Source organism: Pleurodeles waltl, chromosome 1_1, assembly GCF_031143425.1.
Source record: "Pleurodeles waltl isolate 20211129_DDA chromosome 1_1, aPleWal1.hap1.20221129, whole genome shotgun sequence".
NCBI lineage: Eukaryota > Metazoa > Chordata > Amphibia > Caudata > Salamandridae > Pleurodeles > Pleurodeles waltl.
In genome coordinates this window covers 404026186-404052641 of record NC_090436.1, presented here as the reverse complement: position 1 = coordinate 404052641, position 26456 = coordinate 404026186, and the positions used below count along the sequence as shown (strand labels likewise).

The window sequence follows — 26456 nt, the reverse complement described above, 5'->3', positions numbered from 1 at the left end:
CCCTCTCTAAGGCTGAAATCAGTAATCGCAATACCGAGGCATATGGTCTAGATAATATATGATTTCCCTTTAATACAGTCCCTGTGTTTTTGAATCCTTATAAAGTGCTATTTTGAGAACGTTTGTTCCATCCTTCTGGTCTGCAGGGCGTTATCTGGCTTTGACCGTCTCTCCCCTTCTCTGTGCAGAAGAGCACTCCTCTTGCTATATTACCTGCCCGTAGTTTGTAAAGTAATTTTTTTCACTTTGCACTCAAGATGCTCACATTGAAAATTGTAAAGCTGGAGAAAAATGAATCACAGCATCTGTTTGGCTAATAGTTTCACAAAGATTGATGTTTTGGTTATGTACAGCTATGTGCCTTGAGTTATAACATTTGTATTTTATTCTTTGCTTGTCTGGCCCCATTATTTTCCCTATGATATTGCCTTCTGAAAATATTAGGGGTATTAAATTAATTCTAGGAAATTGAATTCTCTTCGCATTGTAGTGCTTGCCTGCTATTTTCTTTCGGGACAACCCTCAGTACTGAGAAACTCGACGTTTCTTACAGAATATGTGAAGGTGTGAAATCTAATTGTAAATATTGAGACTCTCTGGGTGGCGGCGTAGCAACATAAGCTAATGTGATTGCTTGTAAAAGGCAAGGCAAAGCTTGTATGGAGTGATTTAGCCCCATCTTTAAACATGTATTTCTAAATTAAACACTTGACTCCAACTCCAAACGCCTTATGTAATTAAACAGCAGGTTCCCCGCTCTCTGAAAAAAAGCACTCAAGTCCCGCTTAGACAACTGCGTGGAAATTAATTGATCAGCCATCTACGTCTTTGTAGGTGATAAATTATTCAAAGACACTTTCCAGAGCGCGCGACCGACTTCTCAGTGTCATTGCTGCCTTTGTGTCGCTTTGCATGCCCAAAATAGGAGGGTTTCCTCTGATCCCTAAGCCTTCTCTTATGACCGTAAGGTGTTAGAAATGAACGGCTTCCTTGAGCAAGTCCCTAATGAAGGACTCTGGAGGAACGGTTGAACTATATAGTTTAGTGAAGTCGCTGACTCAGTCAGCCGTACAGCCAGCTCAGTTTTATCAGTGCCAGGATCAGTGTAATGAGATTTTCAATGATCTGGGTTTAACATTAACCTAGGCTTGACCACCTGCCTGTTGCTCATAATGGAGCAGAGAGTTTGAGCAGGACTAGTTGTATGTGAACTGGCTTTTTTCCAGCTTAGCAATTCTCTGTCTTCCTGCCACACTTATCCTCATCACCAACTGCAGACCCTCCCCACACACTTTTCTAGCATTCCCAGAGACAGCCTCCTACCCAGATCCAAACTAATGCATCCTCCACTTGAGAAATCTGACCTATTCCATCTCCTAGTTATGCAGCTTCAAATTCCGCTTCTCCTTCCTCCAATCTACCCATTTCCCCCTCCTCTTACCTTCCCGTGGGGGGCTGCTAGATTTCCACGATCATCTCTGACCGCATTAAAACTCACACACACCACTTCGGCGCACGCTCTTCCCCTCATAACTTGATCCAAATCCCAACTTCCCTCCCAGACCATCCAGTTCAGAAAGACAGCAGCGCCTTCCTGCACTGCATGCTACACAATTGTCGTTCTGCAGTCAAACATTGTCTTGAGCTTTCAGACTCTAGCCTGACCCATAACTTGACACCCTGATCCTCATGGAAAGGTGGCTCAATGCCTCATCTATCCATGCTCTTGACCTTCTTCTGCCTCCCATCTACTCCATTTTGCGATGTGACCGGCAAGATAGACATGATGGAGGTCTCGCACTCATTCACCAAAACTCTCTGAAATGCTCAATCCTCCCAAAAAGCTTGTTGGTAGAACTGTCTACATCCTCTTCCTCCAACCTCATACCGTATGTAATTTACCATCCACCAGGTCCAAACAACACCTTAATGGAGGAATGCATTGGTTTTTTAACCCCTTCCAAATTATCAGCTCTGACAACAATATCTTTCTTGGTGACTTCAATATCCACTGGGGAGACGTGGGCAATAATGATGTGGACACTTTTACCTCCTTTCTCGATGCCAACAATCTCCAACAACATAAATCCATTGCCATTGTGGATCTGATAATCTCCAATTCCTACCTTAAGACATGCAACCCCATTATAGTTGACTGGTCTGATCACATGCAGATCCCGTTCTCTCTAACCAGTTCTTACACCAAAACATATAGGCAACCCAAGAAAGAGAAAACATGGTTTAAGAGAAATATCCAACCTTGACTCAGAATCCATGGCCATCACCGCCCTTCCATCCCTAATTGCAATCACACCCCATCTTGACATCAACGAGGCCACAGACAAGTTCAACTCCTGCATGGAATGCCTTATTGACAAATGCGTACCACTGAAGTGCAAATTAACCAGACCAAAACCCTCAAGGCCCTGGTTCTGTAAAGAGCTTTATGAAGAACGAAAGCTTATCAGAAAATACAAGAAACGATGGACAAAAACACCATCCTTTCTGAGTATGACTAAGCTTCGCATAGTGAGAAAACAATACAAAGACCAAATCCTCGCATATTAGAGCCCTCGTGAATTCCACAAAGGATAGACCAAAGCACCTGTTCGATGTTATTGCCCAGCCTGCTAACCCCGCAATCACTTCGACTCCCAAGCCATCCGTTACAATTACTTCATGGATTTCTTTGCTAAAAAGTTAAAGACATCCATTTTTCGCTTCCCATTCATGAGTCCTATGAAGCGGTTGAATCCCTACCGTGCAAATCAATGCAACCATGGACATCTTTTTCTCCAATCTGTGAGCAGGATCTACTACGAACTATCTCAAAGCAAAACCCTCAACCACCATCAGGACGCTAATTCAGAATCTATCAGCAAATCTCTTGCCACACACCTACTTCCCATATGGACCACCTTGGTCAGTTCCCCTCTTAATCAGGGCCTCTTCCCCGAACGACTAGAATGGGTCAAATCTCTCCGCTCTTAAAAAAACCAACCTTTTAATCCAGAGAACTTGAACAACAACTGCCCAGTCTCCACATTCCCATTTTTAGGCAAAGTCATAGAAAGCTGTGTAGCATCCCAACTAGCATCCCACATTCAAACAACCAACCTCCTAGACACTCTCCAATCAGTTTTCCGCCATGGTCACAGTACAGAAACTACAATCCTCCAAATAGTTTATGATTCCCTTAGAATCCTCGACATCAGCAACTCCTGCCTCCTGGTCCTCATGGGTTTATCTGCCGCATTCGACATTGTCAACCATCATGACTGCCTTAGTATTCTTGAACTATGCATGGGATGTGGAGGAACGGTCCTCAACTGGTTTTCCCCTTACTTATCCAACCATTCCCAAATTGTGAAAATGGGAAAATCATTCTCGAGACCAATCAGCGTTCACCAAGGTGTCCCCAATGATCGATCCTCTCCCTAACCCTCTTCAACCTCTACCTAGAACCACTATGTTTGATGCTGAGAAACTCAGGTATTCTGTTCCACCTCTATGCCGATGGTACCCAGAAATACATGAAAATCTCATCCCAGGAGGATGTTGCCCTGCTTTCAAATACACTCTCAATGATTCAAAACTGGATGTCTAACCATTTAAAACTCAACTCAACTAAAATAGAATTTCTTTTGATCTCACCTCAGAAAGCAAAAAGGCATGTACAAGAATGGATGGCCAACCTCCCCGCCTTTGTTGGTCACTCTGGCCGTTGTCACGAGTACCAGATCACTAGGAATCACCCTAAACAATCGTCTTAATCTCCACAGCCACACTGTATTCACGGGCAAATGCGCATGACATCAATTAGGCAGCTTTGGGGCACAATGTAATATGGGGGGTGTAGCTCCCCACACAGCCCCCAAAACTACGCCATGTGTATTTCAAAACATCTACTAGACTAATGCTCTATGAAGAAAGCATGTTAATTAAATAATCAATTAATTAATTAGTAAACAAGTAATTGCCAGCAAAAACAATAACTGAAATTCATAAGAAGGTTGATGAGTTAAGCACTTGATTGCAGTATGTGGGCCATGGGGGAGGTTTATATGTATGTACACGGATGCCTGCATGTGCATTCATGTAACTTGTTGGTCACAGCCTCTAGTCTCAGCAGGGCTGATTTATTGTTTCATCTTTATAGTTCAAAGTCTGTAAAATTGGACCCATTGGGTTATGTGTTTAAATAAATCTGTTCAGTGTCAAACGATAGTTAGTTGGTTACACATCCTTGCTTCAAGTTTATCGAGAAATAGCTTTGTTTTTTACAGTTCTAATCGTATCACTTTGAAATTGAAGTGTGCTTCACTCAAAAAATTTAAGTGCAGCATTACTGTGAAAACAACATTTAGGCCCTCATTATGAACATGGTGGTAAACACTGTCGACCGCCGTGGCAACGGTGAACAGAAGACCGCCAGTGGCAGTGAACAGCACACCACCATATAATGATGCCAAATAAAGAAACCTCCAAAAATTCTGCTACCTCCAGCCACCGCCAGGGCTCTTGATGGCAGAAAGGCTGCACATCCCACCCCGCCACCGCCAAGCACACAAATCCCCCACACTCGAAATAATGATGCACAAATCATTGCGGCGGATAGTGGATGACGAACGACCATTGGCGGTACGGACCACCACGGCCAGCAAGCGGACCCAACAGCAAGAAATGCACACATTGGCAATTTTGAAACCCACACATCCACAATACTATAAAACACTCACATACACACCCCACAATCCTTTGCATCACCAATAGGACAACTAAGATTGACAACACACATACACTGAACCCAACATCACACAAGACACACACCCAACCACACAACAGCACCCTCACCAATATCCACACAACACACCACCCACAACACACACCATGGCACCCCCTAAGCGCCCACGCATCACAGATAGGGAGCTAAGAACAATGGTGGACAAAATACTCAAGGTCGAACCACAAATCTTCGGGGCATAGGTTAAGCACACACCCATCACCAGGAAGATGGAGTTATGGCAGACTATAGTAAACAAGGTCAACGCAGTGGGAAACCATCCACGCATGAGGGACGACATCCGCAAGAGATGAAACAACATGCGTGGGAAGGTGAGATCGATGGCATCCAGGCACAACATCGCGATACAGAAGACTGGGAGAGGACCCCCACCTACACCTCCGACTACACCGACTGGGAGGAAAAGATACTGGCAATCCTGCACCCTGAGGGCCTCACTGGACTCACTGGAGGACTGGACTCGGGTAAGTCATCTACAATTACTCCATATCCACCACACCTGTAATGCATGCACCACCCCACCCCTCCAACTAACACGGGACCACTACCCCAACCAGGCCACAATCACTACATCCAGTCACCCTGCATGCCCACAAACCCACGAACAGGGCAACATCCCTCCCACTGTGCACAGCCACCTACCCCTGCAAGGAAACACAATGGCACTACTGCACCCACAACGCACCTCCACAACCTATGCAAAATGTAATGGCAACCCCACAATAGGACCCTGCATGGCCCAACATGGGAATAAACAGCACAAAATAGGGCAGAGCTGTGCATCCTTATTCGAATGAGTACATATAACATACATGCCCATTCCCCCCACAGGCACCACCACCCATGCCACCCTGACGGTAAGGCCAAGGAGTGCCAGCACCCCGCATGGAAAAAGAGGCCCCACTCAGGACACTGGAGAGAGAAGTGTGGCCAGTGATGGATACCCTGGCCCATCACACAGTCCTGGACTGTCACCTTTCAGCAGCCTCACCCAGGACACCACTGACACCCCTACCACCCAGCCACCAACAACAGCTCTGACCAAATGACCCCACACCAGTGTCTCCAGGCCAGAGCCTCTACCTACTAACAAGCAGGATGACGATGGTCCCAATGCAAGTGGGACTGCCAGACCTGTACAGGGGACACAGGCACAGGGGGCTAGGCCCAGTGGGAGGGCATCAGTGGCCCAGAGAGGAGGCCAAAGGATGGATGCTGCAGCCCAGGAGGTGATCTCTGAGGTCCTGGGCGCATACACGCATACCCAAGATAGTATGGGCCAGATTCTGGCCACCCTGGAGCAGAGTCAAAGGCTGCAGATAGGCCAACATCAAGAGACCATGGAGCAGTGAAAACAACTGAATGACACCATGGCAACTATTGCAGGATTGCTGCAGCTCCACTACCTAATCCAGCCTGGGACCCCCACAAACCTGAAAGCCCCTACCACTGCCCAGGACACAGACCTGCCCTCTACATCAGCAGTAGAAACAGGACTGGTGGCACTGGCAGAGGACACACAGGAGACCAGCACCCCTACTCGTGCAGCCCAGCACCAGACCCTCAAACTGTCCCTCAGACCCAGATATGGCACAGGAACAGCTGCCAGGACCAAGACCCCCATTAAGAAGTGACTCTGACATGAACTGTCTCCCAAGTGTGCCACTGTGCTACCATCCTCACCCGCCAATAGCAACTCAACAAATTGCAAAGGACATATGGACCTATACCCACTGGCACCAATCGCTGAGCCCATGCACTAAGTATGGAAATCCACCATTAGCCCACTCCCTAGCTCTGTAAAGTGCACCAATGCATTTATGACACCAAATAAAACACATGTACACCAAATCATATGTCCCCTGTCATTATGTGAAATAAATTGTAAATGTGAATGCATTTGCCAGTCAATTCCATATGCATACCTTTATTGCAGAAATGGTACCCCACACAATATTGTCTGGAGAAAACCAAATTGGACACCATGTATGTTCCAATGAAACATGCCACCAAACTCATCAGGTAACAGTGTCAATGAGTACAGACCCCACTTCCCCATAATGAATAAGTCAGACAGACATTATGCAGTGCGGACAACATCACCACTGAACAGTACCTAATAGTCACTGGAGCTATAGCTGGATCAGTTGGTTCCTGGAGTGGACATCACCCTCTTGATCCTCACCATCACTCTCATCCCCTCTCAGAGGAAGCAGGTCTGGATGTACAGCACCCTCCTCCTCTAGTAGGGGGATAGCTTTCCTCACAGCCACATTGTGCAGCATGCAGCAGGCCACCACTATTCTACACACCTTCTCAGGGCTATAGCACAGGGATCCCCCAGAGAGATGGAGGTAACGGAATCTAGCCTCATTATAATTCATCTCTGCATCTGTCCTGGGATTTCTCGCAGGTGTCAGGAGCCACTGTGTGTCGGGGTAGCCAGAATCAGCTGCAAAAGTGTTTGAAACAGGACAGTAACAAACTGCCATTACTTGCAGACAGCCTGCCTGTCAGCTATGTACTGATCCAGTGTCATACACACTCACCTATGAGCCATCCTCTGTCCCCTTGTAGTTGTCCCATAATGTGTGGCACACTGCTGTTCCACAGAACAAAGGAATCATGAACTGATCCTGGAAACATGGCATTCACATGTGAAATGTACTGGTCAGCAGTACACACCAATTGTATGTTCATTGAGTATAAGTTCTTCCTGTTCCTGTACACCTGTTAATTTACTCTCGGGGATGAGAGCTATGTGGGTGCCATCAATGGCACCTATCACATGGGGAATGTTAGCAAAGGCATAAAAGTCTGACTTGACGGCAGGAAGTTCAGCCCTTTGGGGAAACGTAACATAAGTCTGCAGGTGTTTTACAAATGCATCCAGGAATTTAGACAACATGAGGCTAAACATTGGCTGTCAGAACCTTGCACCCATGCCCACTGTCACCTGAAATGAGCCCGTAGCCAAGAAATGAAGTACAGAGAGGACTTGCACTTCAGTAGGGATGGCATGCTAATTCCGATTAGCAGGTCTCAGTTCAGGATCCATTAATGCACATAGCTCATGGATGGTTGTACGATTGAGTCTGTAGGTGACAATGATGTGACGTTCCACCATGGTCTCCAAGTCAACAAGAGGTCTGTACACAGATGGGGCCCTCCCTCGTTACATGGGTCTGTACCTACTAGGAGGAGAGAACACATATTAGGGACACACATACACATTCAAAACATGTTGTGAAAGAATAAATGCTGTACAATATGTAGCTTACACGCACAAGCGCTGTATGATGTACAACTGTAGGGACATGTATACAGTGAAACCTCTGGACTGATGTGAGTAATAGACATTCATGGGGGCAGGCGACTACGGGCTGGGATTCATAGGGCCTGAATGGGGCTCATGACCAGGAAATATTTACGTAGTGGTAGCAAAATGGCAGCCTCCTGCCAACCAGATATGTAGAAGTGGAAGGTACCTCATTCCGTTGGCGTTTGTTGTCATGGTGTAAGGCGGTGTACACCGCTGTGCACTCATTCATTGGTTAACATGGTTGTCAATGGGGAACCTGGGCCTATCATGATTGCCAACGTCAGTGACGGTGCACACGTCAGCAGAGTGTACGCTATGTCGCCACCCCAACGTCACTTGACTCCCGGATCCCATGGATGGAAGTACTCCACTGAGTGTACTGCTGTGTCCTGACTCTGGTTACTCTAATGGCATGAGTCACAGGGGAAAGGGCCCCGGGCTTCACCACGGAGGGGCTGGAGAACCTGGTGGACGGGGTCCTACCCCTGTATGCCAAGTAATATGGGTGACCAGAGGTGCAGGTGAGTAGGCGGTTGAAGGAGGCTAGTGTGCATGGATGTGTGTGATGGTGGTGGATGCCTGTGTGCATCTGTGGTCGGTATGTACGTGCACAGGCATAGATTGTGTGGCAAGTACTGTGAGTGAGGTGGTGAAATGATCTTGTGAAGTGTCTGTCCCTTAGGGGACGTATAGTTAGCGGTATCACATGGCCATATCCTGAACTCTGTTTTTCTAGTCTGTGTGGTCCATACAGGTCAGCGCCCATCAGAAAAGGGCACTCTGGCAGGCCATCACCAGAGAGGTGCAGACCCTGGGGGTCTTCAATCGGCAGAGCACCCACTGCAGGAAGTGGTGGGAGGACCTTCGGCGCTAGGCCAGGAAGACCTGCAAGGTCCAGCTGGGGAAGGCCTCTCAACGAGGAAGGGGTGCCTGTGGGACCCTTACCGCCCCCTAATGTGACCCATTCTGGTGGTGGCTTATCCAGATTTGGATGGGCGCTTGAAGGCTGCACAGCAGCCACAAGGGGGTGAGTACCAACACTGTTTCATGCCTCTGATGGATGTGTTTGGGTGCTGTTGTATGTATGATGTCTAGTGCCAGGTACTCTGACAGGTGTCTACCAGCAGTCCTGCCCCCCGTGGGCACGGAGATGATTGGGGGAAGGTCTCACAGTTTATCAGGTCCTTGTGTCATGTGTGAAATGAGTTGTATGCTGGGGTAGTGGCCACTAGTCAGGGGCATATTCATGACTATCATTGTAGGTGCTGCTTGTAGGTGTGTAATCTGGGTGGGAGTGTGTGTGCACCAAGTATGTACATCCATTCAAATAATTACAAATTTCTCTCAATGTTTGTCTCCCCACCCCTGTATGCTTGTGGTGTATGTGTACATCAGCATCATCTGGCAAGGTAGCAGCGGCAGCGGCACCGGCGAGTGGGAATGCAGCGGCCCACGGTTCCAAGAAGGCACAATCTACCGATGCCAAGAGGACCAGTGGGTTGGAGGGTGAGGGGAGTACCACAGGGCAGGCAACTACCACTGGCGGTAGTGACTCTGATACCTCCTCTGATGGGAGCTCCCTGGTGGTGGCGGACCCTAGTGGGCCCACCCATTCTGTGTCATCTTTTGCCACCCTCCCATGCCATCACCGCCCTCCCAGTTGCTTCCCACCCAGTTGCCTGTGCACGCTCACCCAGAAGGGTGGGCATCTCCAGGCACCTCATCCCCTGCCCCAATCAGCTCTGCTGCCCTCACAGAGGAGGCTATTGACCTCTTGAGGACCATCTCTGTAGGGCAGGCAATCATTGTGAATGCCATCCAGGGGCTAGCATCCCAGATGCAGCAATGTAATGCATACCTGGAAGGCATTCACGGTGCCATGTCTAGCCTACAGACATCTTTTCAGGCTCTGGCCTTCTCTTTGATGGCAGCCAGTGTCCCTGGTCTTTCCGCCCCCCCCACCAACCCCCTCTTCCCCTTCCAGCACCCCACTCCCTTCAGCCATCCCAAGCACACATTCAGACAGCCATGCACACACCTCAACATACAAGAAGCACACACAGAAACACAAGCACCACACTTCCCACCACAAGCATACACACAGCCAACATACAAAGGCACACATGACAACATCCACTTCCCCCAGTGTGTCCACCTCTCCCACCTCCCTGTCTGTCACCTCAGCATGCACACCCAAAAGCACTGCATCCTCAGTCACTGCTGCTGCCCCCATTCTTGCAGTCACCACAACACCAGATATCCAGTCATCCACCCCAGACACCACACCTGCACTCACCACAACAACATTGACTGACACATGCAGCACACTCACCAGACCTGCAGACACCCAGACAACATCCATGTACACTGGCAGCCTGTCTTGTCCCACTGTGTCTACCCCCCCTCCACCCAAAACACTCAAACGTTCACAGACACCCACCTAACACACATCCACCACACCTCAACATACAATACAGGCACCTGCACCCACATCCAGCACACCTACACCAGTTACAAGCACTCCCTCTACCTCCACTCCCACACCTTCCTCCATGTCCACTCCAACTGCCCCTAAAAAATGTATCCTCTCCTTTGTTGACCTGTTTGAACCTACTGGCCAACCCTGTATTGTCCCTAAATGTGCCCACCTTCTTGCCCTGTTCACTCCTTCCACGTCAAAGTCCGCCCCAGTCCACCCTTCCCATTCCCATAATCCTTCCCCAGAGAGGAAGAAGCCCTGTGCTGCCCCAAGTCCATCTGCCACCCCCGGTCCAAGCCCACTCCCCCACCTTTCAAGAGCAAGGCCAAATCCCTTCAACCTCCCAAACGTAAGCCCAAGCCCCCCAATCCCAGATGTAAGTCCCCACTCTGCAACTCCCTGCCCCTGTTCCCTGAGGTGCCTGGCTGCCCCATTGATGCCCCTTTATGTTGGAGTACCATGTGCACATGTGGGAGCCAAGATCAGGCCATTTGGGCCCATCAGCCTGTTACACATGGACTGACCAATGGCCTTATTTGGACATTGCATTTCTCTTTATTTATTAAAGTTTGTGTGGCCAGTGTTGCTGTTGGCACAATCTGGAGATGTGGTTCATCGTTTCATTGTGGAGGGGGGTGGTGTGCACATGTGTATACTTTGGCAAGGTGGTATTGGCCTTGTGTTGGATAAGTACCTCTTGTTCTGGTGTATATGGCCTGTGATGGTGTAAGGCGTTGGGGGCGTGCTGCAGAGTGGGTGGGGTGGGTGTGTAACTGTGCCCTTTCTTCCCTTGTTTAGTAGGTTGCGGCACTTACCGTCATCATCTTCGTCAGCGGTCACAGTTGTGGAGGTACATGGCAAGGAGCAGCACTGGCATGATTTCCAATTCTCTCTCCATGTCTGCTTCAGCGTGTTGTGTGTGCCTATGATGAGTGTTTCCTTTTATTTGGTTCGTTTCCGACAAGCTTTGCGTGGCGGTGGTACCTGCCCCGGAACTGACGGTGGTCTTGTGCTTCATTATTTATTGGGTGGGTGGGGCCTATCTGTCGTCCTGTGGGCGGCCTCTTCCGTCACTGTCACTACTCCTATGCTGGCAGTGTGTGGATTTCACGCTGGCTGTTCCTCATGTGCTTCAATATTTGGCAGTCCGGACCTTCAGCCTGTTGGCGGTAGTTACTGCCACCGCCGGCGTTGCAGTGTTTACCGCCATGTTCATAATGACCACCTTAGTGATCTTTAGCCTACCTGTATGAAAAAAATACTAATTGTCATCAATTCACACTTTAAATTTAACACATTTCCATCTGTGAGACTAAACAAATTTAATCATGGGAGGAACTCATTAACACCCTAACTCATTAAATGCAAATTCTTTTACCCCAAACCCTTAGTTCTATATCCCAAATTTTTAACCACATACCCATTACTTTATACGCATAACCCTTTATATTAGATCCTTAATTTGTAATCCCTAATCCCATGGTCTCCACTTACGTTCAGGATACCTCAATTAGAGAATATATGAACAGCTCCTTGGACAGACACTCAGAATGTGGTGATCCTGATCCCTAAATCTGGGTTGGGAGACTGCTAACCTATAGCATTCTATCTACGAGATGTGACCAATCCTGGAATTCTGTGGCCTCCTCAGGAGGAATCCTGAGGCCTGGTGATAGTTAGATTTATGTGCAATATAATGCTTGCTTGGAGCATCATCCCTTTCATGACAAGTGCTTGTGGTAGCTCATATTATCTCCAATAAAAGTCTGACCGAAAACGTTATTCACTTCAAGTGGCAACAATGGGGACCATATTATTAAATGTGCTTGTAGGGCACAATAGGCCAGGCCCTATGCAATTGAGGAAAACGTTTACCTTGGTACTGGTGCCATATTATTCACATGGGTGCAGAAGCAAGTGAGCAGTCAGGGGGCAGACTGACTGTATGCCACAAACATGTGGAACACACCCAGTGCACTCTAAATGGATGCCGTCAGAATGAGCTAAATTGGATCCTATGGAGTCCCCAGACATCCCTTTCCAGACTGGTGCGTTCCCTCACTACATCTACATGCAACAAGATGTCTGTCTGCCATTTCTAATGCATCCTAGTTGTGGCCTACACAGTGACAGGCAGAATGTGATAGGGCAGTAATCTAGTCTGTGTCCATCACACCAAGTTAAAGATGTACCATGCACAGGACAGGGTAGTGCACCCTACCTGTAATAGGGGCCTAGATCACCCCTTCAAACTGATCAAAGGGATGATCTTAACTTATAGTAAATTTTGTCAGAAAGAATCACTAAGTTCTGTTTGACTGTGTTAGCGTGCCCTTGGCTTATCTATTTCATAATAGTAAGTGATTGGACACTGCTCTAAGGTCAATGAACCTTTTGACTCATTTAAATTATATTGATTAATGTATTGATCATTGACTCATAGAACAACACATTAAACAATAATAATAATCACCAAAGAATCAATATAAAATGCACCATGACCCATTTGGCCACGAAAAACCACACCTTTTAGAATCAATTAAAATATTTGTTTCCCTATATTAACAATGCTAAGGTCACGAAAATAATTCACAACACCAAATGGTACAAGTAAAGAAACATCACAGGCTGACGGATTGGCCTGAAGAATCTTAGTCTAAACAAAGCAAATAAAACAATAAACTCAATGGTTAGAACACAAATCAATAACATGAATATCTGTGGAAGAGAGATAAAATACATTTGATTCAGCAATAAAACAATGTCAAATCATAGGCATAGAGAAAAACACCTCACTGTCCTCAAATTAGCATTAGCATGTTGGGTTTCATGCAAATGTTTTAGTAACATTCATTTAGAAAACATCTAGCCATGCCACTATCAAAAATAGCAACAGAATTTAAACAGTAGCAGATGGTACCTGTAAAACAAAAGACAAGAAACATTGCACAGAGCAGTATATTTACCAATCCTAAAGAATTCAGCAACATAGCATAGCTTCATCAGGGCTTCAGCAGCATCAGCATCAGGACAGGGGGCAAGAAAAAGGGGTGACAGTTTCAGAATTTGGACTCTAAGGGCCAGATGTAGGAAGAAAGCAAATTGCGACTTGCAATTTGCGAGTCCGTGCGACTCGCAAATTGCAAGTCGCAATTTGCTATGCAGAAAGGTGTCTCAGACACCTTCTGCAACTCGCAATGGGGTCGCAAAGACCCACCTCATAAATATTTATGAGGTGGGTCGCAGTTTGTGACCCCATTGCGAGTATGGGCACTCACGGGGATGGTGGCCTGCTGGAGACAGCAGACCACCATGTCCGTGACTGCTTTTTAATAAAGCAGTTTTTTTTTTCTATCTGCAGCCCGTTTTCCTTAAAGGAAAACGAGCTGCACTTAGAAAAAAAACCGAAACCTTTTGTTTCGGTATTTTTCAGGGAAGGCAGTGGTCCATAGGACCACTACCTGCTCTGAAAAATTGTTTTTGTGATCATTCACAAAGGGGAAGGGGTCCCATGGGGACCCCTTCCCGTTTGCGAATGGGTTACCATCCACTTCAAGTGGATGGTAACAGCGATTTCATTTGCGACCGCTTTCGCGGGCGCAAATGAAATTGCATAGCATTGCGAGTCGCAAATAGGAAGGGAACACCCCTTCCTATTTGCGAGTCGGAAATGCATTTTGCGAGTCGGATCCGACTCGCAAAATGCATTTCTGCATAGCAGAGAGGCTTTTGCGCCTCGCGTTTTTCGCCGTTTGCGAGGCGCAAACCCTTTGCTACATCTGGCCCTAAGTTCTCTGAACCATCAAGTTAATTATCTAAGGCAGGCAGCAAAGCAGTACAGGCTCTAAGCATTGAGTGTTAAAGTAAGTACCAGCATCCTTACATGGAGCATGAGAAATCATTCAGAATAATAAAGTACCCGAATGTCAGAAGACTGACTGGCAAAGCATGAAATGTCAGATTGACAGATCATAAGAATGAGAAGTGAAGTCTCTGAAAACCAGGAAGCAATGAACCCCAAATGTCTGATTCTCAAACACTAAATTAAACTTGCTAAACGTTTCCCATTGGCTAAAAACTTCATATGGACAGGAATCATCCAATCATAAAACATCAGCTCATCAGAAAGTATCATAATATTAGCTTAAATGCCTTGTATTTTTCGTCTTCTTCCTTTTGCGTTAGCCCAAACAATACTAATTGTTGTATCTGATGCACATTTCTGCACTGTACAGTGAAGGTCTTTGTTCAGCCATTTCAAATACACTGCTGCCGGACGATAGTTAGAAAGAAGTAGAAATATTTTCAAATCAGTTCTTTCCCTTGTGAGAAACACAACCCATTAGTACAAACACAGAATAAAAACAGAAGCTTGTAATTCTACGGAGATGATCTCATGCAGTTGATACTTTAGCTCAGCTTGGCAGACAGATAACTATACGCTGTGACCTTGCTTGCTTGAGACACAGCAGAGAACAAGAAATACTCATATTATTTCAGCATTTATTTTTTCAGAGAACATGTTCTTAAAGAGACAGAATATTTTTCTCATCACTAAGTTAACACATTTTATAAAATATGTGCAGGCCTTTTACTCTTATGGCGGCCACTAATAGCGTCACATTTTGTGCCAACATTAGTTTTCATTATTAAAGCATTTCACATTAGTACATAAGTATGGGTGCATAAGAAATAATTATTTATGTCAGAATATCTGCACTCACAACTGTTTAGTCAGTTCAGCACTTGAAACCTACCTTGCAGGAGCAGAAATTACCTACAGTTAGTTCACACTCCTCATGTCTCACTACATTTGATCCTCTCATTCCAGAGATGGTCATAACTTTTGCCAAAACATTAAGGGCCTTATTACAACAGGCTGGCGGTGCAATCTTGGGTATTACGACCGCAGCGGAATCGCCGCGGTCGCACCGCCGAGACCGGCGGTTTTCCGCCACAGTGGTCCCGGCTGATTTAATCCTCCAGGGCAGCGCTGCTTGCAGCGCTGCCCAGGGGATTACGAGTCCCCCTCCCGCCATGGAACCACCATGAAAAGGCTGGCAGAAAGGGGAGTCCCGGGGCCCCTGCACTTCCCATGCCATCCCTTTGGCATGGGCAGTGCAGGGGCCCCCTGGCACAGCCCCATGGAACTTTTCACTGTCTGCTAAATGTGCGACGGGTGCAACTGCACCTGTCGCACCGCCGCAACACCGCCGGCTCCATTTGGAGCCGGCTCCCGTGTTGTGGCCGACATCCCTGCTGGGTGGAAACTCGGTTTAGGCCCGCCGGCCCAGCGGGGATGTCGTAATGGCCACTGCGGAAGTGCGCCCGCTTTGGCGGCCACACAGCGGTTACAACATGGCGGGCGGCAGTTGCCGCCCGCCAAAGTTGTAATGAGGGCCTAAATCAGGATACCTCCGTGAAGCATGTCCCACATAAGTGGCTTATGTGTATTTTTATAATGCCTACCACTCTGTCACACTTATGTTACAACCTAGCATGACATAATGGCCCCCATTCCAACATTGACGGGCGGCGGAGGCCGCCCGCTAATGTTGCGCGGCAGAAATACCGCTCCGCGGTCCAGAGACCGCGGAGGGTATTCCAAGTTTTCCCCTGGGCTGGCGGGCGGCCGCCGAAAGGCCGCCCGCCAGCCCAGGGGAAAACAACCTTCCCACGATGAAGCCGGCTCGTAATCGAGCCGGCGGAGTGGGAAGGTGCGACGGGTGCTACTGCACCCGTCGCGTATTTCACTGTCTGCTATGCAGACAGTGAAATACAAGCGGGGCCCTCTTACGGGGGCCCCTGCAGTGCCCATGCCATTGGCATGGGCACTGCAGGGGCCCCCAGGGGCCCCGCGACACCCCCTACCGCCATTCTGTTCCTGGCGGGCGAACCGCCAGGAACAGGATGGCGGTAGGGGGTGTCAGAATCCCCAAGGCGGCGCAGCAAGCTGCGCCGCCTTGGAGGATTCCAACGGGCAGCGGAAAACCGGCGGGAGACCGCCGGTTTTCCTGCACTGACCGCGGCCAAAGCGCCGCGGTCAGAATGCCCTGCGGGGCACCGCCGGGCTGTCGGCGGTGCTCCCGCCAACCGCAAGCCTGGCGGTCACAGACCGCCAGGCTCGTAATGAGGGCCAATGTCTCTTACATTGAAAAAGCCATCAACTGATCCTCCTTTTACTCAACATCCAAGACGGATGAAAAAAGGAGTACTCCTGGGCTTTCTTTAACCCCCCTCCATTCATCACCTCTTTTACCACTCTGTCTGATTAAGCCATATGGTTTTACTTTCATCACTTACGCAAATGACACACAGTTGATTATCATGGAACATCTTTTGATCTCTATGAAAGTGTAATTCAAACATGTCTGTCTGCTGTAGCCCTTTGGATGGGACTAGATAGATTTTATGATCTGACAGTTGGTGGCATATTGATCTTGTGTCTCCCACAGTCCCTGCTTCCACAATTAAAAATGTTAGTGTTTGTTTGGACAACTCTTTGACCCTAAGGCAGCATTTTTCCACATTTGCAGGCCTTTGAAAAGATCCAATCTGTGCCAACCTTCAGAGGGCAGCCTCAGAGTGCCGAGGCCACCTTCATAGATTAGCTAATTTCTCTGCCGTTCCATTTTCGCACAGCAGTATCTTGTGTGCTTGGTCCTCATCGTGTGTTTTGCCACTGCATTTACCTGTCTATTGAGTCTATTCTTGATTGGGCAAATTCTCTTGTGTGCTCAAAAAGACGTATGTATTAAAAGACGCCTGCACTCTCTCCCCTAGCAGGATCTAAGTGGGTTAATGCTCAACCGCAACTGCACCATTTCCACATGTCTGTCCATCATGGCATACAATACACACAATTTGAACTGCAATCTGGCTGGGCCTTTTCATAACTGCCCCTGATGACACTTACTAAAGTTATACTAATTGCTGATTATCTATCACAGGGTTACTGGCAAGTGGAGCAACGATTTTATCATGGGGTCAGAGTGCCACCCCAAAAGGTGAACTGTGGTCCAGCAATCAATTCATTAAGTACTTTGAGGCTGTGGGAGGTACAGTACTCCCTGCCTCTCTTGCCTACCTTTGTGTAACATCACTATCATTTATTCTTAAGGCCTGTACAGCAATGGTCATCAGAAATACTGCAGTGCTGCCAGGAAAGACCAATGCTCACCACTTATTGCACAAAGGAAGCAGCAGTTTAAGCTTGCAGGGCTCATGAAAAGCATAGAAAGAAACCTCGGTCATCACATTTTCTAGTCTTCTACTTTCAATTTCTGCCACAATAGGGTTAAAAAATGTCTAAGTTTCTGCATGCTTGGAAAGACAGAAGTAAGACGGAGAGTATTAATGGAGCTGGCACCTCTTTTAAACTCCTGCACTGACGTTAGCCCACCTAGTGAGGATGTGCAGCTGTCTGACCACCTATGTCAACTAATGAGCACATCTCATCTGGTGACAGCCGGTCAGATGAACCAGTCCCCAGACTGTTGGCCCCTCTGTGTGAGGTGGCAAAATACTAGATGAACAGGAAGTCCTGGCTTGGGGTTATTTCTCAAGACTGGTTTACCTTCCACCAGACTGATCAACTATAGTAACAAGGCCCCCTGAGACGGGTGTCAAATATTACCTCACCTAATTAGGCACAGATAGGAAAACTCACACACAACGCTGGTCTGCGGTGGAAAGATGTGACAGGTCACACCATAGCTAGCATAGGGAGCTACTACGTCACAGTAATGGCAGATTGGACGGTATATAGTGCTATTTAACAATAGCAAGAACATGACCATCATAAGAAAGGTTTCCCAATCTGTAATGGAGTTTCACTGGACAATTACTCGTTCTTGTACAGCAACAACTACTTTGGCTCCGAACCCTTCAAAACCCAGTGAGCCTGTTGCAAGGTGGTGTGCATCGCATGCCAAAAGTCTCACAACATTGTACTTCACCAGAGTATGTTTTGAGTTCCGTTACAGAGGTGTTGAGGTGTTACGGAGTTGCCTGTATGTAAGGAACTGGATCAAGGGGAAAGCATAGTCTGCAGTCAGCTGGTCAAAGGAGAGAAATTGTCCTTTAGAATAGATGTCATCAGTCGTGTGCATGGCGTACATTGTCCACTGTCATGTTAGCTGAGGAAAACAAAACAGAAAGCAGGGGAGGTCAACCAGGTTAGGGAAGTACGGCGGTTAGACATGGAATAGGCAGTGTATCCAAAGCATACCTGCATGTGCAATTGTCATTTGTAGGGGCCAAGGAGAGGGGGCTAATACCTTTAGGATGAGGATGTTACACACTGTAACAATCAATAGTTGCTGTAGCAGTTGAGAGTCTTTGCCGTGTATCACCCTGCAGTCCAGCGCAAGAGCCATTGCAGTTGCGCAGCTGGATAAAATGCTTCAAAGGAGTAGGCGACCAGTCCCTCCTGGCTCACCGGAGTTGTAAGTTCATGAGGGCCACGCAGCGCTCTTTGGACCCCCATATAAACATGCACAGGAGAAAATCTAGGCCAGTGAAGAATGATCACTGGTGGACAATAGGAAGGTTAATGAAGTAGTATAGCAGTTGAGACAAAATTATCACCTTCACTAGGGCTATTTTGCCACTTGGAGCAAGGGGGAGGGATTGAAAGAAGGTGACTTGGGATTTGATGCCTACCAGGGCTCTGTGGAGATTTTCTTCATAGAGGTCAAAAGGAGTTTGATACAGTTGGATGCCCAGGTAGCGAATCACCTTTTGGCACCTGCAAACTAGTGCCTCCCTAAATTGTATGATGCGTGGCGGGTGACTGGGGCAAAGTGAATAGATTGCCAACTTAGTCCAAATAACCCATAGCCCGGACGTGTCCTGGAGTGGAGCAAGGTCTGTTGTTATGTCTCGCAGGTATAGGAGCAGGTTGTCCGCACACAGTGAGATGGCGTACATACTGTCTTCTAAAGGTAAGCTCCACAATTGGCCCTCTCTGCAGGGCCAAATGGCCAACAACTCCATCACTACTGCAAAGAGTAGGGGAGATAGTTGGCATCCTTGTTGAGTCCCTCAACCCACCAGGAAAGAGGCAGAGATGAGGGGGCCCAGCCAAATCCAGAATGTGGGATTCCTATGTAGCAATCAAGTGTACATGAGTAGACCTTTTCCAATGCCCATGCAGGCAATTGCTAGAAAGAGTTAATCCCAGGAAAGCATATCAAATGCCTTCTCTAGGTCCAGTATAAGGTAAGCTTCATTTGGGTATCGATCTTAGATCTATCTTATGTAAAAGAGGCACCTAATTTTCTGGGATGTGATGTGGCCCGGAACAAACCCATCCTGGTCTGTGTGTAGAAGTGGTGGGACAAACTGAGAATACATACTGCGAGAATTTTTCCCAGTACTTTATAATCGGTGCCTAAAATGGCTATGGGTCTGTATGATCCTATAAGTGTGGGGTTCCTGTCAGGTTTAAAGATGTGGACCAGGAGTGATTCCCTCAGGGATTGGGGAAGTTCTCCAGTACTGAGGGTAGCTTCATACAACTTTGGAAGCCAGGTGCGAGTATTGAGGGAGAAAGTGGAATAGTATACTGGAGGGGGGCCGTCAAAGGCTGGGGTTCTTGTTATATGTTAGGTCCTGAGTGGCTTGTGTCACCTCCTGTGTTGAGATAGGCGCATCTAAGGCCATTCTGGTGGCAGCGGAAATAAGTGGGACTGTTATTTCTGCCTGGAAAGCTTGTATGACAGCCAATGAGGTGTCTGGGGCGCTTGGTAGACAACAAAATAACATGTTTGGAGCTTCTGCAGGATCTGATCCTGGGAAAATACCACTACGCCAGAGTGTCATCAAATTTCGGTAATGGGGACATAGGTAGTTTTTGCTTCTGTGTGGGTTGAAATGGTTACAGAATCACAAACTGTCTTTTTCTGCAGATTGGTAAGAAGTGCCTCAGCCTAAGCTATCTCTCTTTCTAGAGTCCTGTGGACTTCCAGTTATTTCCTGCATGGAAACACCCATGGGCACTACTTTGAAAGCATTCCATTCAATGGTTCTGATGGTGGTAGTATTGTGGTTCTCTCCAAAAAACTGTTAAATGTGCGATTCCTTCGATGCCAGGAAGACAGGGTCCTCCATGCTGTCATGAGAAAGACACCATGTCAGCGTCGGGGATGTAGTGGTATTCATCTCAGGTCCACTATGTGGGTGTTGTGGTCAGAAATGATGTGCCCCAGACAGTCCGAATGCCGCATGAGGGGTATAATGGAGTTTGAACAAATAAATCGGTCTATTCGGACATAGAGGTTGTGTGGGATAGAGTGGAATGAAGAAAGCTTAGTGTTGGGGTGTTGTGACCTCAAGAAATCGGTTAAGGGCCAGTGTTGGACCCAGCTCTGGAATTGGGCTGCTTGTGTGCAAGGAGGGATCGTGGCAAAGAGGGTGGGACCTGTTGAGGACAAGGTCCAACACGCAATTGTAATCCCCGCCTTGGCACCAAGGCACCTGGGTTTTATGGGGCAAGTCAGCAGAAAGGGTGTTCCAGAAGGACCCATGCTCCATGTTGGGTGCATAAATACTACCGATGAGTATGGGTCTGCTGTCTGGGCGACCATCCAGCAGCACATATCTAGACTCTCTGTCCACAGTAATGCCAATTTTCTGAAAGGAGGCACCAGGTCTAACCAATATCATGGCACCTCGTGAATACCCTGAGTAGGTAGTGGCATGCAGTGTGCCTCACTATTGCTTGCGTAGATGTCCTAGCTCCTTAGTTGTCATGTCATATTCCTGGAGGAGACTACTTGTGCCTGGTGGTGTCTAGCATAAGAATAGATTGCATAACATTTTCTGGCCGTGTGCATTCCTCGCACGTTAAGAGTAAGGAATCTGGGCCAGATGTACGAAAGGATTTTACCCATTCTGTGTCTATGGGAAAAAGCTTTCGTACATATGGCCCCTGATGTCTGTTGTGGGCATAATTAAAACTGTGGTGGAAATGAGCAAGGGAGGTCAAGGAGGGAAAGGGAGAGGCACCTCCGTTCCATCTGCAGACATACCCATACCGTTTCCCATGTGTAGTGCTCGGTTGCATATAAGAGGTGAGGGAAGGAAGTAAATATGCCGGGTGAAACCTCGGGAAACTGGTGGAGCATACACAACAGGCGGTATGCCCATACTGGTCATAATGAAAAGGTGTTCTCCATACTTAAGTGGGGGAGTGGCTTAGTTGAGAGCAGGGCGGAATGTCTAATATGCCTTCTGTGACAAGTTGTGAAGTGTGTCCGGCCCGGGGAGAACAGCGAGATGGTCCTGGCCTATCTCATGGAGGTTAGGTATACAAAGGACCTTCAGGTCAGGGTGGCATGCATTGGGTGCTAGGAATAGCGAGATGGAGGGGGAGAGGGCCCTCAGATTGTGAGGAAAAGTGCCATCAAACGTTATGTTGGTATCAGTAAGTGTACTGGCATGTGCGGCTCACAGGGAATGTTGTAAATAAGTGCACAATGGTGTAAAAGGAACATTAGGGCACACTGCATTTACCAGTTTTGTAATGAGTGTGGGCAGTGAGTGCTTCTGGACAATTAAACAAGATTGTCCGCCGTCTGCGGGGTTACTGATGGAAATGGCTGCAAGTCATGGTAGGTATCAGCGGAGGCAATGGAATCATCTTCAGACATGAAAATGTGTGGGACAGTCTTTTTTTCCGTGGGCGCTGCCGTGGAGCCCAAGTTGGCTACTCCTTGAAAAGCTTTTTTAGGCTCCTCAATGATTTGCTCAAGGTCTGGAGAGGTGGACAAAGAAGGGCAGGAGTGTTGTTCACTCGTGCCTTACCCTTACAGCATCGTCCTGGGCCTGATGGATGTGGAATGGGTCCATAGCATTATGGGGGATGATCTCTGCGGTATTGACCAGCCCAGTCCCAGGGGTTTTTATTTTCTGTAAAAAAAAAAAATGTAGTTGTGCCCTTGGAAATGATCTTCAGATGCTCACGGAGTAACAGTGAGCACTGGACCCCCAGCTGGCAGAGCAACGCTTAACTTCCAAGAAGGAACTCTGTCTTCATCACATTACATGTGTATAACCTGGGAACAACATAACAATTTTATTCTCAACTTCTAGTGGACCTGCCTGCCTGGCTGCTCGTAGTTTGAGATCTCAGTCTCGAAAATGAAGGAGTTTTGCCAGTATTGGGTACAGGAGGGTCTCCAAGGGGGGCAGTGAGCCGGGACCCTGTGGGACTTCTCCTGTTTGTAAAAAGGAGTGAGATCTATTGTGGTTGTCTGTTATTAAGGGTTGTATGGTAGTCAGGGTTTTTTCTCTATCTGAGCCTTTGCCTGCTAACATGCGGTGATCACCACTCAAAATGCTCAGTTCATTGGTAGGTGTTCCAAATCTAGTTTCCATGGAAAGTCTAGAGTGTTCAATAGCTGCCAGTACTTGCTCCAACATGTTGAAAATGGAGAGCGATGGCGAGGCTCCTGACATTGGGATGTCTGGCACCACAGAGGGAGGAAGGGCTGTTGCCGGAGGCAGCGCTCGTGTGGAAGGGTGTAATCAACCCATTGGGCTCACCTTGAGGGGCGTTGAGGCAAGTCAGCCAAGCAAGGTGCGCGATACTTTATAAAGAGGGGTAGATGTCAGTGTATCCTGGGGGCAGGTATCCCCAAATCTGTGGTCCAAGTTGTTGATTGCGTTGAGGTAGGTCGTCTGTGCTGGGGTGCAGTAAAGAGTGTTTGAGTTACAGGCCCACACTCAGCAGGCACCAAAGTCCGGACTCCCAAAGCGGTGGATTCTCAAGGTGAAGCCAGTCTGGTGAACAAATTGGCAGCATGGGTACCCGAGGCTTTCTCCTACTGGGTTCTTTGCCACCTGTAGTGGACACAGGCAGGACAAGCATCAGTAGGTCCCGCATGAGGCCAGGAGCCTCTCTGGTGCCTCTGTTGTTGGTGCTGTGCACTGCGTGGCTTGCAGGTGGCAGACGTGCACAGATGGGTCTGTGTTGATGCCCTGGTATGAGCTGGAATGCCCAGGCAGGTTTTTAAGTTATTCTCCGGTCTATCAACTCAGATTTTGGCAGATTGTGTGTGTTAATGGACCATGCTGGCCAACTTGGCCACGCACCCCCACAGATATTCCCTTATTTCTACTTTTAAGGTACAGCTACATTGGCTTCCAAGACAGAAAATAGTCATGTACGTGGCTCTCTGCCTCACTTGTGATCTCCCTGCTTTTTCCAAACTAAGGGGGTCATTCCGACCCCGGCGGTCAAGGACCGCCGGGGCCGGGGATGCGGGAGCACCGCCAACAGGCTGGCGGTGCCCCGCAGGGCATTCTGACCGCGGCGGTTTGGCCGCGGTCAGACAAGGAAAACCTGCGGTCTCCCGCCGGTTTTCCGCTGCCCTGGGAATCCCCCATGGCGGCGCAGCTTGCTGCGCCGCCATGGGGGATTCCGACCCCCTCACCGCCATCCTGTTCCTGGCGGCTCCGACCGCCAGGAACAGGATGGCGGTGAGGGGTGTCGTGGGGCCCCTGGGGGCCCCTGCAGTGCCCATGGCATGGGCACTGCAGGGGCCCCCGTAAGAGGGCCCCACTTTGTATTTCAGTGTCTGCATTGCAGACACTGAAATACGCGACGGGTGCCACTGCACCCGTCGCACATACCCACTCCGCCGGCTCCATTCGGAGCCGGCTTCCTCGTGGGGAGGGGTTTCCCGCTGGGCTGGCGGGCGGCCCTCTGGCGGTCGCCCGCCAGCCCAGCGGGAAAGCCAGAATGGCCTCCGCGGTCTTTCGACCGCGGAGCGGCCATTTGGCAGCTCCCTCCAGGCGAGCGGCTTCCGCCGCCCGCCGGGCTCAGAATGAGCCCCTAAATGTCTCTGGCCTGATATACCAAGCAATTTTAGAGTCACAAAGGTCAACTTTGTGCCTACCAGAGCGCAAATTGGCTTTTTTCATGTACAAAACCCATATGGCGATTTGGTAACATTTTACCAAATTGCAATTTGAGTTTTAGAATAAATCAAGAATCTGCATTTGGAAGGGGCGTGAAAAGGGTGTCCCTTCCAAATACAGATTCTTTAGCTTATGTATAGTATATATCTGGTTCAAGACATGCATTTTTTACAACTAAATCAAAAGCGGTGGTTAGCCTTGGCAAACGAGAAGGAGTTCCCAAAGTGTACCTTTCCCTTGTGAAAGTAGCAGGAGCAGTGGTCTGGCAGTGAAGGTCCTTGCGACCACTCCCTGCTCGTCAAAAATGTTTTGAAAAGTATTCATTTTCTTTTCTTTTTCAAAGGCATCCTTTACTTTTAGAAAAACGGGCTGCATTAAAAAAAAGATGTTTTATTTAAAAGCAATCGTAGAGGTGGTGGTCTACTGACCATACATATCACTTTAACCCATCGTGGAGGGTCTCAATTTGCGAACCACCTCATGCTTACAAATGAGGTAGGTCGAATTGCAACCCACTGCAAATTGCTATTTTGTGAAGCACCCTATTAATACATAGGTTGGTTCACAAAATACCAATGCATTCGGTAGAAGTCGGTGTGCAGTTTTCACCCACTTCTACCAAATGCATTTTATTAGATTTCTAGTAAGAGATCGCAAATCGTTATTTGATGCAATTTACTATTTCTTACTATGAATCTTAATACATGAGCCCCTAAGTTACGGCCAACAAATTGCTTCGTTCCTCATTATAAAAGAGGACAAGCTGGGAGCATTTTTCGGGGCTCACACAGCTAAGCACGGGAATGCATTCCCTCCCTACTTTCGATGCTACTCTAAGTATCTGCACTTCAAGAAATATCTGAATAGTTCACTTTTTCAATATTAGACTCACTAGCATTGCTTTTCTGCCCACATTACTTTCAGAATCAGGTAATGCCTGTTTTGTGTAAAACAAAGAAATGTGGTTCTTCACATAGAAAGCCTAATTGTGGTTCTGGAAATGCAAATTGTTGTTCACAGTGTAAGGCACCGAAAAAACAGAGAAAACCTTAACTTCATTTCGCAAATCCTGTTTCTACGCAAATATTTCAAAATAGAAAATATTTAAAACAATTTGAAAGCAAAACAAGAAGTTAAATTGTAAACATCATAAAGATCAACCATATGGCTTAATGTTTATGTTTGCATTTGTAAGCGAGCTTATATGCCTAGCCGCCATGTCACTTTTTACCATGCTCTAGCTTTTTAGCTAGCATCGTTGCAAACCGGTATTTGCCATTTTACTTTAACATTGAAGTCTGAGCTCTAAAGGACAGCATAGAAGAGGCTGTGAAAGAGAAACCCAGGACTGGTTGGAGACGTCAGTCATCACCTGGTGCCACTTGGCAGGTATTGTGCTGTTGTGCAGGGGTGCATGTGTGCCTCTGTTTGTAGTGTTTGCCTCTGTTTGTAGTGTTTTCCCCTGTATGTGTGTTCCTTTTGATGTTTACCTGCACGTGCCCTTGTCTCCCTATGTGGCGTGCATCTGTGTGCAAACAATATAAAGCAAAACAAGCCCAGCGGCAAAGCCAGGGCTTGTTGATAACCTTCCTTCAAGGTGTTTTCCGGCATAAGCAAAAATAAAAAGTGCGTAGCCTAAAATGCCATTTCGAATATAAAAGAACCACATCTGGATCCGCATTGGCGCTGTATGATTTTTGTTGCATCGGCGAAATTATTAAATAGCTCGTGTAAGCCTTGTTCTAAAATAATGATTTAAATTTGGAGAGAATTGAAAATGACATTGCAATAAGTGACTATGCAGAGAGATAAGTCCTTTTATGAATTTTGCCACCGATCTAGCTGACACTGTTATTACGCTGTAATCCATCACAGCAGTCGACGTGATTCATTTGGCCATTTCTGGTAATCAGCAGAGTGAGAAG

At 47.6% G+C, this 26456-nt stretch overlaps 1 protein-coding gene across 1 annotated transcript in view; it reads left to right on the top strand.

Moving 5' to 3' along the window:
* The window catches only part of SV2C (synaptic vesicle glycoprotein 2C), a 588766-nt gene that overhangs the window by 386752 nt on the left and 175558 nt on the right, over positions 1–26456 (top strand). The window lies entirely within an intron of this gene.